The sequence below is a fragment of the Parambassis ranga genome, chromosome 10 (genome assembly GCF_900634625.1).
Source record: "Parambassis ranga chromosome 10, fParRan2.1, whole genome shotgun sequence".
NCBI classification, from domain to species: Eukaryota; Metazoa; Chordata; class Actinopteri; family Ambassidae; genus Parambassis; species Parambassis ranga.
In genome coordinates this window covers 350,240-363,068 of record NC_041031.1, presented here as the reverse complement: position 1 = coordinate 363,068, position 12,829 = coordinate 350,240, and the positions used below count along the sequence as shown (strand labels likewise).

The 12,829-nt window shown below is 42.6% G+C and overlaps 9 non-coding genes across 9 annotated transcripts; all 9 read right to left on the bottom strand.

Moving 5' to 3' along the window:
• Positions 1–350: 350 nt before the first annotated feature.
• Positions 351–433, bottom strand: trnal-aag (transfer RNA leucine (anticodon AAG)). Its single transcript has one exon. It is a non-coding gene; the product is annotated as a tRNA-Leu (tRNA).
• A 1,111-nt stretch (positions 434–1,544) lies between these two features.
• Positions 1,545–1,627, bottom strand: trnal-aag (transfer RNA leucine (anticodon AAG)). Its single transcript has one exon. It is a non-coding gene; the product is annotated as a tRNA-Leu (tRNA).
• Positions 1,628–2,739: 1,112 nt separating this feature from the next.
• trnal-cag (transfer RNA leucine (anticodon CAG)) lies at positions 2,740–2,822 on the bottom strand. Its single transcript has one exon. It is a non-coding gene; the product is annotated as a tRNA-Leu (tRNA).
• Positions 2,823–3,933: 1,111 nt separating this feature from the next.
• trnal-cag (transfer RNA leucine (anticodon CAG)) lies at positions 3,934–4,016 on the bottom strand. The gene has a single exon. It is a non-coding gene; the product is annotated as a tRNA-Leu (tRNA).
• Positions 4,017–5,127: 1,111 nt separating this feature from the next.
• trnal-cag (transfer RNA leucine (anticodon CAG)) lies at positions 5,128–5,210 on the bottom strand. Its single transcript has one exon. It is a non-coding gene; the product is annotated as a tRNA-Leu (tRNA).
• Positions 5,211–6,321: 1,111 nt separating this feature from the next.
• trnal-cag (transfer RNA leucine (anticodon CAG)) lies at positions 6,322–6,404 on the bottom strand. The gene has a single exon. It is a non-coding gene; the product is annotated as a tRNA-Leu (tRNA).
• Positions 6,405–10,111: 3,707 nt separating this feature from the next.
• On the bottom strand, positions 10,112–10,194 carry trnal-cag (transfer RNA leucine (anticodon CAG)). The gene has a single exon. It is a non-coding gene; the product is annotated as a tRNA-Leu (tRNA).
• Positions 10,195–11,305: 1,111 nt separating this feature from the next.
• Positions 11,306–11,388, bottom strand: trnal-cag (transfer RNA leucine (anticodon CAG)). Its single transcript has one exon. It is a non-coding gene; the product is annotated as a tRNA-Leu (tRNA).
• Positions 11,389–12,227: 839 nt separating this feature from the next.
• trnal-aag (transfer RNA leucine (anticodon AAG)) lies at positions 12,228–12,310 on the bottom strand. Its single transcript has one exon. It is a non-coding gene; the product is annotated as a tRNA-Leu (tRNA).
• Positions 12,311–12,829: the final 519 nt, after the last annotated feature.

Here is a 12,829-nt window from a genome sequence, read left to right as displayed (position 1 = left end):
AAGAAAGAATTGCCTAATGACAGGCAGAAATCTAGAATGAGCGGCAGCATGCCAGAATAGATGTCTATCCATTCCAGAATGATGAAAGGATTCCGGAATGGTAGACACAATTCCAGAATTAAACCACTAACCTGACAGCGGCCTGTGATGTCATCCAATCGGAGCCAGAGACTGCACCTCCTTAAGAGCAACAGTGGCAAGAAACAACAGGAAGAACCCCTGAAGGTTTTGTGTAATGTCTCAGCTGTTACCTTTAATATTATAATAACACATGAAATCATCCAAACGGCTTATGTGGTCTGGGTTAGATTCTCAGTCAGTCAATTTCTTAAAGGATAACTTACTGCTCCTGTCAGGAGTGGGATTTGAACCCACGCCTCCAGTGGAGACTGCGACCTTAACGCAGCGCCTTGGACCGCTCGGCCATCCTGACATGAACAGTGTGCTGTCCACAACAAATTTGGAAAAGCTCCAGAATGAACACTTCATAAACAATCTGAAATCTTCACTGACACTGATGTTGACAGACTGAGTGTCTCTATGCTATCTCAACAAGTCAAGCCAGAGATGAGATTTTTCATCTGCATTCACGGTCCCCGCATGATGAATCATTCTGACTATTGTGATGCCTTGAGATGATGTCCAGTACTCGGGAATGGAAGTTAGCATTCCGGAATGGAAGGCCAACATTCCGGGACAAAAGTCAGCATAACAGAATGAAGAGCAGATCTGCAGAATGAAAGACAGCATTCCGGAATGAAAAGCATTCCAGAATTAAAATCAAAATTCAGGAACGAAAGGCAGAAATCCAGAATAAGTGGCAGCATTCCAGAATAGACATCAGTATTCTGGAATGATAGGCAGAATTCCCGATTAACAGTCTGTATTGTGGAAGTAGTATTCCAGAACAGAAGTCAGCATAACAGAATGAAAAGCAGATCTGCAGAATGAAAGACAGCATTCCGGAATGAAAAGCATTCCAGAATTAAAGTCAAAATTCAGGAATGAAAGGGAGAAATCCAGAATAAGTGGCAGCATTCCAGAATAGACATCAGTATTTCGGAATGATAGGCAGAATTCCCGATTAACAGTCTGTATTGTGGAACAGAGGTCAGCATTCCGGAACAGAAGTCAGCATAACAGAATGCAGAGCAGATTTGCAGAATGAAAGACAGCATTTTCATTCCGGAATGAAAGAAAGAATTGCCTAATGACAGGCAGAAATCTAGAATGAGCGGCAGCATGCCAGAATAGATGTCTATCCATTCCAGAATGATGAAAGGATTCCGGAATGGTAGACACAATTCCAGAATTAAACCACTAACCTGACAGCGGCCTGTGATGTCATCCAATCGGAGCCAGAGACTGCACCTCCTTAAGAGCAACAGTGGCAAGAAACAACAGGAAGAACCCCTGAAGGTTTTGTGTAATGTCTCAGCTGTTACCTTTAATATTATAATAACACATGAAATCATCCAAACGGCTTATGTGGTCTGGGTTAGATTCTCAGTCAGTCAATTTCTTAAAGGATAACTTACTGCTCCTGTCAGGAGTGGGATTTGAACCCACGCCTCCAGTGGAGACTGCGACCTTAACGCAGCGCCTTGGACCGCTCGGCCATCCTGACATGAACAGTGTGCTGTCCACAACAAATTTGGAAAAGCTCCAGAATGAACACTTCATAAACAATCTGAAATCTTCACTGACACTGATGTTGACAGACTGAGTGTCTCTATGCTATCTCAACAAGTCAAGCCAGAGATGAGATTTTTCATCTGCATTCACGGTCCCCGCATGATGAATCATTCTGACTATTGTGATGCCTTGAGATGATGTCCAGTACTCGGGAATGGAAGTTAGCATTCCGGAATGGAAGGCCAACATTCCGGGACAAAAGTCAGCATAACAGAATGAAGAGCAGATCTGCAGAATGAAAGACAGCATTCCGGAATGAAAAGCATTCCAGAATTAAAATCAAAATTCAGGAACGAAAGGCAGAAATCCAGAATAAGTGGCAGCATTCCAGAATAGACATCAGTATTCTGGAATGATAGGCAGAATTCCCGATTAACAGTCTGTATTGTGGAAGTAGTATTCCAGAACAGAAGTCAGCATAACAGAATGAAAAGCAGATCTGCAGAATGAAAGACAGCATTCCGGAATGAAAAGCATTCCAGAATTAAAGTCAAAATTCAGGAATGAAAGGGAGAAATCCAGAATAAGTGGCAGCATTCCAGAATAGACATCAGTATTTCGGAATGATAGGCAGAATTCCCGATTAACAAGTCTGTATTGTGGAACAGAGGTCAGCATTCCGGAACAGAAGTCAGCATAACAGAATGCAGAGCAGATTTGCAGAATGAAAGACAGCATTTTCATTCCGGAATGAAAGAAAGAATTGCCTAATGACAGGCAGAAATCTAGAATGAGCGGCAGCATGCCAGAATAGATGTCTATCCATTCCAGAATGATGAAAGGATTCCGGAATGGTAGACACAATTCCAGAATTAAACCACTAACCTGACAGCGGCCTGTGATGTCATCCAATCGGAGCCAGAGACTGCACCTCCTTAAGAGCAACAGTGGCAAGAAACAACAGGAAGAACCCCTGAAGGTTTTGTGTAATGTCTCAGCTGTTACCTTTAATATTATAATAACACATGAAATCATCCAAACGGCTTATGTGGTCTGGGTTAGATTCTCAGTCAGTCAATTTCTTAAAGGATAACTTACTGCTCCTGTCAGGAGTGGGATTTGAACCCACGCCTCCAGTGGAGACTGCGACCTGAACGCAGCGCCTTGGACCGCTCGGCCATCCTGACATGAACAGTGTGCTGTCCACAACAAATTTGGAAAAGCTCCAGAATGAACACTTCATAAACAATCTGAAATCTTCACTGACACTGATGTTGACAGACTGAGTGTCTCTATGCTATCTCAACAAGTCAAGCCAGAGATGAGATTTTTCATCTGCATTCACGGTCCCCGCATGATGAATCATTCTGACTATTGTGATGCCTTGAGATGATGTCCAGTACTCGGGAATGGAAGTTAGCATTCCGGAATGGAAGGCCAACATTCCGGGACAAAAGTCAGCATAACAGAATGAAGAGCAGATCTGCAGAATGAAAGACAGCATTCCGGAATGAAAAGCATTCCAGAATTAAAATCAAAATTCAGGAACGAAAGGCAGAAATCCAGAATAAGTGGCAGCATTCCAGAATAGACATCAGTATTCTGGAATGATAGGCAGAATTCCCGATTAACAGTCTGTATTGTGGAAGTAGTATTCCAGAACAGAAGTCAGCATAACAGAATGAAAAGCAGATCTGCAGAATGAAAGACAGCATTCCGGAATGAAAAGCATTCCAGAATTAAAGTCAAAATTCAGGAATGAAAGGGAGAAATCCAGAATAAGTGGCAGCATTCCAGAATAGACATCAGTATTTCGGAATGATAGGCAGAATTCCCGATTAACAGTCTGTATTGTGGAACAGAGGTCAGCATTCCGGAACAGAAGTCAGCATAACAGAATGCAGAGCAGATTTGCAGAATGAAAGACAGCATTTTCATTCCGGAATGAAAGAAAGAATTGCCTAATGACAGGCAGAAATCTAGAATGAGCGGCAGCATGCCAGAATAGATGTCTATCCATTCCAGAATGATGAAAGGATTCCGGAATGGTAGACACAATTCCAGAATTAAACCACTAACCTGACAGCGGCCTGTGATGTCATCCAATCGGAGCCAGAGACTGCACCTCCTTAAGAGCAACAGTGGCAAGAAACAACAGGAAGAACCCCTGAAGGTTTTGTGTAATGTCTCAGCTGTTACCTTTAATATTATAATAACACATGAAATCATCCAAACGGCTTATGTGGTCTGGGTTAGATTCTCAGTCAGTCAATTTCTTAAAGGAAAACTTATTGCTCCTGTCAGGAGTGGGATTTGAACCCACGCCTCTAGTGGAGACTGCGACCTGAACGCAGCGCCTTGGACCGCTCGGCCATCCTGACATGAACAGCGTGCTGTCCACAACAAATTTGGAAAAGCTCCAGAATGAACACTTCATAAACAATCTGAAATCTTCACTGACACTGATGTTGACAGACTGAGTGTCTCTATGCTATCTCAACAAGTCAAGCCAGAGATGAGATTTTTCATCTGCATTCACGGTCCCCGCATGATGAATCATTCTGACTATTGTGATGCCTTGAGATGATGTCCAGTACTCGGGAATGGAAGTTAGCATTCCGGAATGGAAGGCCAACATTCCGGGACAAAAGTCAGCATAACAGAATGAAGAGCAGATCTGCAGAATGAAAGACAGCATTCCGGAATGAAAAGCATTCCAGAATTAAAATCAAAATTCAGGAACGAAAGGCAGAAATCCAGAATAAGTGGCAGCATTCCAGAATAGACATCAGTATTCTGGAATGATAGGCAGAATTCCCGATTAACAGTCTGTATTGTGGAAGTAGTATTCCAGAACAGAAGTCAGCATAACAGAATGAAAAGCAGATCTGCAGAATGAAAGACAGCATTCCGGAATGAAAAGCATTCCAGAATTAAAGTCAAAATTCAGGAATGAAAGGGAGAAATCCAGAATAAGTGGCAGCATTCCAGAATAGACATCAGTATTTCGGAATGATAGGCAGAATTCCCGATTAACAGTCTGTATTGTGGAACAGAGGTCAGCATTCCGGAACAGAAGTCAGCATAACAGAATGCAGAGCAGATTTGCAGAATGAAAGACAGCATTTTCATTCCGGAATGAAAGAAAGAATTGCCTAATGACAGGCAGAAATCTAGAATGAGCGGCAGCATGCCAGAATAGATGTCTATCCATTCCAGAATGATGAAAGGATTCCGGAATGGTAGACACAATTCCAGAATTAAACCACTAACCTGACAGCGGCCTGTGATGTCATCCAATCGGAGCCAGAGACTGCACCTCCTTAAGAGCAACAGTGGCAAGAAACAACAGGAAGAACCCCTGAAGGTTTTGTGTAATGTCTCAGCTGTTACCTTTAATATTATAATAACACATGAAATCATCCAAACGGCTTATGTGGTCTGGGTTAGATTCTCAGTCAGTCAATTTCTTAAAGGAAAACTTATTGCTCCTGTCAGGAGTGGGATTTGAACCCACGCCTCTAGTGGAGACTGCGACCTGAACGCAGCGCCTTGGACCGCTCGGCCATCCTGACATGAACAGCGTGCTGTCCACAACAAATTTGGAAAAGCTCCAGAATGAACACTTCATAAACAATCTGAAATCTTCACTGACACTGATGTTGACAGACTGAGTGTCTCTATGCTATCTCAACAAGTCAAGCCAGAGATGAGATTTTTCATCTGCATTCACGGTCCCCGCATGATGAATCATTCTGACTATTGTGATGCCTTGAGATGATGTCCAGTACTCGGGAATGGAAGTTAGCATTCCGGAATGGAAGGCCAACATTCCGGGACAAAAGTCAGCATAACAGAATGAAGAGCAGATCTGCAGAATGAAAGACAGCATTCCGGAATGAAAAGCATTCCAGAATTAAAATCAAAATTCAGGAACGAAAGGCAGAAATCCAGAATAAGTGGCAGCATTCCAGAATAGACATCAGTATTCTGGAATGATAGGCAGAATTCCCGATTAACAGTCTGTATTGTGGAAGTAGTATTCCAGAACAGAAGTCAGCATAACAGAATGAAAAGCAGATCTGCAGAATGAAAGACAGCATTCCGGAATGAAAAGCATTCCAGAATTAAAGTCAAAATTCAGGAATGAAAGGGAGAAATCCAGAATAAGTGGCAGCATTCCAGAATAGACATCAGTATTTCGGAATGATAGGCAGAATTCCCGATTAACAGTCTGTATTGTGGAACAGAGGTCAGCATTCCGGAACAGAAGTCAGCATAACAGAATGCAGAGCAGATTTGCAGAATGAAAGACAGCATTTTCATTCCGGAATGAAAGAAAGAATTGCCTAATGACAGGCAGAAATCTAGAATGAGCGGCAGCATGCCAGAATAGATGTCTATCCATTCCAGAATGATGAAAGGATTCCGGAATGGTAGACACAATTCCAGAATTAAACCACTAACCTGACAGCGGCCTGTGATGTCATCCAATCGGAGCCAGAGACTGCACCTCCTTAAGAGCAACAGTGGCAAGAAACAACAGGAAGAACCCCTGAAGGTTTTGTGTAATGTCTCAGCTGTTACCTTTAATATTATAATAACACATGAAATCATCCAAACGGCTTATGTGGTCTGGGTTAGATTCTCAGTCAGTCAATTTCTTAAAGGAAAACTTATTGCTCCTGTCAGGAGTGGGATTTGAACCCACGCCTCTAGTGGAGACTGCGACCTGAACGCAGCGCCTTGGACCGCTCGGCCATCCTGACATGAACAGCGTGCTGTCCACAACAAATTTGGAAAAGCTCCAGAATGAACACTTCATAAACAATCTGAAATCTTCACTGACACTGATGTTGACAGACTGAGTGTCTCTATGCTATCTCAACAAGTCAAGCCAGAGATGAGATTTTTCATCTGCATTCACGGTCCCCGCATGATGAATCATTCTGACTATTGTGATGCCTTGAGATGATGTCCACTACTCGGGAATGGAAGTTAGCATTCCGGAATGGAAGGCCAACATTCCGGGACAAAAGTCAGCATAACAGAATGAAGAGCAGATCTGCAGAATGAAAGACAGCATTCCGGAATGAAAAGCATTCCAGAATTAAAATCAAAATTCAGGAACGAAAGGCAGAAATCCAGAATAAGTGGCAGCATTCCAGAATAGACATCAGTATTCTGGAATGATAGGCAGAATTCCCGATTAACAGTCTGTATTGTGGAAGTAGTATTCCAGAACAGAAGTCAGCATAACAGAATGAAAAGCAGATCTGCAGAATGAAAGACAGCATTCCGGAATGAAAAGCATTCCAGAATTAAAGTCAAAATTCAGGAATGAAAGGGAGAAATCCAGAATAAGTGGCAGCATTCCAGAATAGACATCAGTATTTCGGAATGATAGGCAGAATTCCCGATTAACAGTCTGTATTGTGGAACAGAGGTCAGCATTCCGGAACAGAAGTCAGCATAACAGAATGCAGAGCAGATTTGCAGAATGAAAGACAGCATTTTCATTCCGGAATGAAAGAAAGAATTGCCTAATGAAAGGCAGAAATCTAGAATGAGCGGCAGCATGCCAGAATAGATGTCTATCCATTCCAGAATGATGAAAGGATTCCGGAATGGTAGACACAATTCCAGAATTAAACCACTAACCTGACAGCGGCCTGTGATGTCATCCAATCGGAGCCAGAGACTGCACCTCCTTAAGAGCAACAGTGGCAAGAAACAACAGGAAGAACCCCTGAAGGTTTTGTGTAATGTCTCAGCTGTTACCTTTAATATTATAATAACACATGAAATCATCCAAACGGCTTATGTGGTCTGGGTTAGATTCTCAGTCAGTCAATTTCTTAAAGGATAACCTACTGCTCCTGTCAGGAGTGGGATTTGAACCCACGCCTCCAGTGGAGACTGCGACCTGAACGCCAGCTGGCGAAGGATCGTCCGTACAATGTTGGAAAATGTTGGACACAAGAGCCAATCACAAGCCTTCAATTGCTGGAGGTGCACCCAATCAGCTAGCGGATTTCTTCCCCACTGTCCAACATTTCCAACATTTGACCAATCACGGTGGACAAATGTTGGAGCAGAGAATCAGTATGGCGCATACCGGTCGGCATTCATTCTGCACTAGCTAGCGAGAAAAACAGTCGGTATGGTAATTAAACACTTGCTACAGTGCCGTGTGACACTATTTTACGTTTGTGTGTCATGTAAACTCTGGTACTGTGTTGACGTTTTTATAGATTGATAAATTTGTTGAGTTACGGCCGTTACACAAAGTGGATTTTGTTTTGCCACTCGGTGCTTACTAATGTTATTTAAGGTGCAGTGTTTAAACACCAAACCTGAGAATCAAAGTATTTCCACCCACGTTGTAGCACTACCACATAAGTAATGTTTTTATTTAGATTTTATGGTGTATTGCCATATAGAAATGTCTTCCTGTAAATAAACATTGTCCCTTAATGCCTATTACCTATAGAGAAAGGCCACTCAAGGCGACGGCATTCTTTGTAATATTTTATTTTATATTGTTGTGAGGACAGCGGGGGTCGGGTGATCTATTTTGCCAGCTGACATGCTGTGGGTTGAAAGGAGACGAAGGACTGTCATCAGGGGAGGAGAGACGCCAAGGACAGCGGTGGCAGACAGGTGAAGGAAAACGGGAAAACGGGGAGAGTAAGAGGGACCCGTGACGCGAAAAAAAATATGGACAATAACCATTTTTTTATGGACAAGGATCGCCCAGGGAGAGAGAGGATCCTGTGTGGGGTTCACCAGGAGGAGTTTTTTGTTTGTTTGCCTGTTACTTTTTGATCGGGACTGAAGGGACATTTATTTGTAAATATGGGTCGGATTACAGCGTTATTTGGGATGTAAGAAAATATGATTTTGAGTTAATAAACCCGAAACAGTCTCATTCAAGTGTCTGTGGTCTGTATTATGCAACAAAGGTAAACACGGGAGAGTCCCTGCTTAATAGTAACACTCCGTTTACTTTAGGCAGACTGTTAAAACGTTTATCCATATGTCCATTTGTAAAAATGATGCCAAAAATGTAGCAGATGCAGATCAACACTAGCATTCCTGTGGTCGCCGGTTCGAATCCAAGCTGTGGTCCACAGTAAAATCCTAAAAGTGTCAATTTGAGTTTCTGCATCCTGAAATACGTACATAAATTAGAGATGTTTCCACAACTTTCCTTTCTTTTTTCATTTTTCCCTTTTTCCCCTCTTTTTCCTCTTCTTTTCTCTTCTTTTCTTTTCCCCCCTTCTCCCCCCTTCTTCCCCATCTTAGACGGACGAATGTTCCCCAGCTTGAACGCAGCGCCTTGGACCGCTCGGCCATCCTGACACGAACAGTGTGCTGTCCACAACAAATTTGGAAAAGCTCCAGAATGAACACTTCATAAACAATCTGAAATCTTCACTGACACTGATGTTGACAGACTGAGTGTCTCTATGCTATCTCAACAAGTCAAGCCAGAGATGAGATTTTTCATCTGCATTCACGGTCCCCGCATGATGAATCATTCTGACTATTGTGATGCCTTGAGATGATGTCCAGTACTCGGGAATGGAAGTTAGCATTCCGGAATGGAAGGCCAACATTCCGGGACAAAAGTCAGCATAACAGAATGAAGAGCAGATCTGCAGAATGAAAGACAGCATTCCGGAATGAAAAGCATTCCAGAATTAAAATCAAAATTCAGGAACGAAAGGCAGAAATCCAGAATAAGTGGCAGCATTCCAGAATAGACATCAGTATTCTGGAATGATAGGCAGAATTCCCGATTAACAGTCTGTATTGTGGAAGTAGTATTCCAGAACAGAAGTCAGCATAACAGAATGAAAAGCAGATCTGCGGAATGAAAGACAGCATTCCGGAATGAAAAGCATTCCAGAATTAAAGTCAAAATTCAGGAATGAAAGGGAGAAATCCAGAATAAGTGGCAGCATTCCAGAATAGACATCAGTATTTCGGAATGATAGGCAGAATTCCCGATTAACAGTCTGTATTGTGGAACAGAGGTCAGCATTCCGGAACAGAAGTCAGCATAACAGAATGCAGAGCAGATTTGCAGAATGAAAGACAGCATTTTCATTCCGGAATGAAAGAAAGAATTGCCTAATGACAGGCAGAAATCTAGAATGAGCGGCAGCATGCCAGAATAGATGTCTATCCATTCCAGAATGATGAAAGGATTCCGGAATGGTAGACACAATTCCAGAATTAAACCACTAACCTGACAGCGGCCTGTGATGTCATCCAATCGGAGCCAGAGACTGCACCTCCTTAAGAGCAACAGTGGCAAGAAACAACAGGAAGAACCCCTGAAGGTTTTGTGTAATGTCTCAGCTGTTACCTTTAATATTATAATAACACATGAAATCATCCAAACGGCTTATGTGGTCTGGGTTAGATTCTCAGTCAGTCAATTTCTTAAAGGAAAACTTATTGCTCCTGTCAGGAGTGGGATTTGAACCCACGCCTCTAGTGGAGACTGCGACCTGAACGCAGCGCCTTGGACCGCTCGGCCATCCTGACATGAACAGCGTGCTGTCCACAACAAATTTGGAAAAGCTCCAGAATGAACACTTCATAAACAATCTGAAATCTTCACTGACACTGATGTTGACAGACTGAGTGTCTCTATGCTATCTCAACAAGTCAAGCCAGAGATGAGATTTTTCATCTGCATTCACGGTCCCCGCATGATGAATCATTCTGACTATTGTGATGCCTTGAGATGATGTCCAGTACTCGGGAATGGAAGTTAGCATTCCGGAATGGAAGGCCAACATTCCGGGACAAAAGTCAGCATAACAGAATGAAGAGCAGATCTGCAGAATGAAAGACAGCATTCCGGAATGAAAAGCATTCCAGAATTAAAATCAAAATTCAGGAACGAAAGGCAGAAATCCAGAATAAGTGGCAGCATTCCAGAATAGACATCAGTATTCTGGAATGATAGGCAGAATTCCCGATTAACAGTCTGTATTGTGGAAGTAGTATTCCAGAACAGAAGTCAGCATAACAGAATGAAAAGCAGATCTGCAGAATGAAAGACAGCATTCCGGAATGAAAAGCATTCCAGAATTAAAGTCAAAATTCAGGAATGAAAGGGAGAAATCCAGAATAAGTGGCAGCATTCCAGAATAGACATCAGTATTTCGGAATGATAGGCAGAATTCCCGATTAACAGTCTGTATTGTGGAACAGAGGTCAGCATTCCGGAACAGAAGTCAGCATAACAGAATGCAGAGCAGATTTGCAGAATGAAAGACAGCATTTTCATTCCGGAATGAAAGAAAGAATTGCCTAATGAAAGGCAGAAATCTAGAATGAGCGGCAGCATGCCAGAATAGATGTCTATCCATTCCAGAATGATGAAAGGATTCCGGAATGGTAGACACAATTCCAGAATTAAACCACTAACCTGACAGCGGCCTGTGATGTCATCCAATTGGAGCCAGAGACTGCACCTCCTTAAGAGCAACAGTGGCAAGAAACAACAGGAAGAACCCCTGAAGGTTTTGTGTAATGTCTCAGCTGTTACCTTTAATATTATAATAACACATGAAATCATCCAAACGGCTTATGTGGTCTGGGTTAGATTCTCAGTCAGTCAATTTCTTAAAGGATAACCTGCTGCTCCTGTCAGGAGTGGGATTTGAACCCACGCCTCCAGTGGAGACTGCGACCTGAACGCAGCGCCTTGGACCACTCGGCCATCCTGACACGAACAGTGTGCTGTCCACAACAAATTTGGAAAAGCTCCAGAATGAACACTTCATAAACAATCTGAAATCTTCACTGACACTGATGTTGACAGACTGAGTGTCTCTATGCTATCTCAACAAGTCAAGCCAGAGATGAGATTTTTCATCTGCATTCACGGTCCCCGCATGATGAATCATTCTGACTATTGTGATGCCTTGAGATGATGTCCAGTACTCGGGAATGGAAGTTAGCATTCCGGAATGGAAGGCAACATTCCGGGACAAAAGTCAGCATAACAGAATGAAGAGCAGATCTGCAGAATGAAAGACAGCATTCCGGAATGAAAAGCATTCCAGAATTAAAATCAAAATTCAGGAACGAAAGACAGAAATCCAGAATAAGTGGCAGCATTCCAGAATAGACATCAGTATTCTGGAATGATAGGCAGAATTCCCGATTAACAGTCTGTATTGTGGAACAGAGGTCAGTATTCCAGAACAGAAGTCAGCATAACAGAATGAAAAGCAGATCTGCAGAAAAGCAGATCTGCAGAATGAAAGACAGCATTCCGGAATGAAAAGCATTCCAGAATTAAAGTCAAAATTCAGGAATGAAAGGGAGAAATCCAGAATAAGTGGCAGCATTCCAGAATAGACATCAGTATTTCTGAGCCAGAGACTGCACCTCCTTAAGAGCAACAGTGGCAAGAAACAACAGGAAGAACCCCTGAAGGTTTTGTGTAATGTCTCAGCTGTTACCTTTAATATTATAATAACACATGAAATCATCCAAACGGCTTATGTGGTCTGGGTTAGATTCTCAGTCAGTCAATTTCTTAAAGGATAACCTACTGCTCCTGTCAGGAGTGGGATTTGAACCCACGCCTCCAGTGGAGACTGCGACCTTATCGCAGCGCCTTGGACCGCTCGGCCATCCTGACACGAACAGTGTGCTGTCCACAACAAATTTGGAAAAGCTCCAGAATGAACACTTCATAAACAATCTGAAATCTTCACTGACACTGATGTTGACAGACTGAGTGTCTCTATGCTATCTCAACAAGTCAAGCCAGAGATGAGATTTTTCATCTGCATTCACGGTCCCCGCATGATGAATCATTCTGACTATTGTGATGCCTTGAGATGATGTCCAGTACTCGGGAATGGAAGTTAGCATTCCGGAATGGAAGGCAACATTCCGGGACAAAAGTCAGCATAACAGAATGAAGAGCAGATCTGCAGAATGAAAGACAGCATTCCGGAATGAAAAGCATTCCAGAATTAAAATCAAAATTCAGGAACGAAAGACAGAAATCCAGAATAAGTGGCAGCATTCCAGAATAGACATCAGTATTCTGGAATGATAGGCAGAATTCCCGATTAACAGTCTGTATTGTGGAACAGAGGTCAGTATTCCAGAACAGAAGTCAGCATAACAGAATGAAAAGCAGATCTGCAGA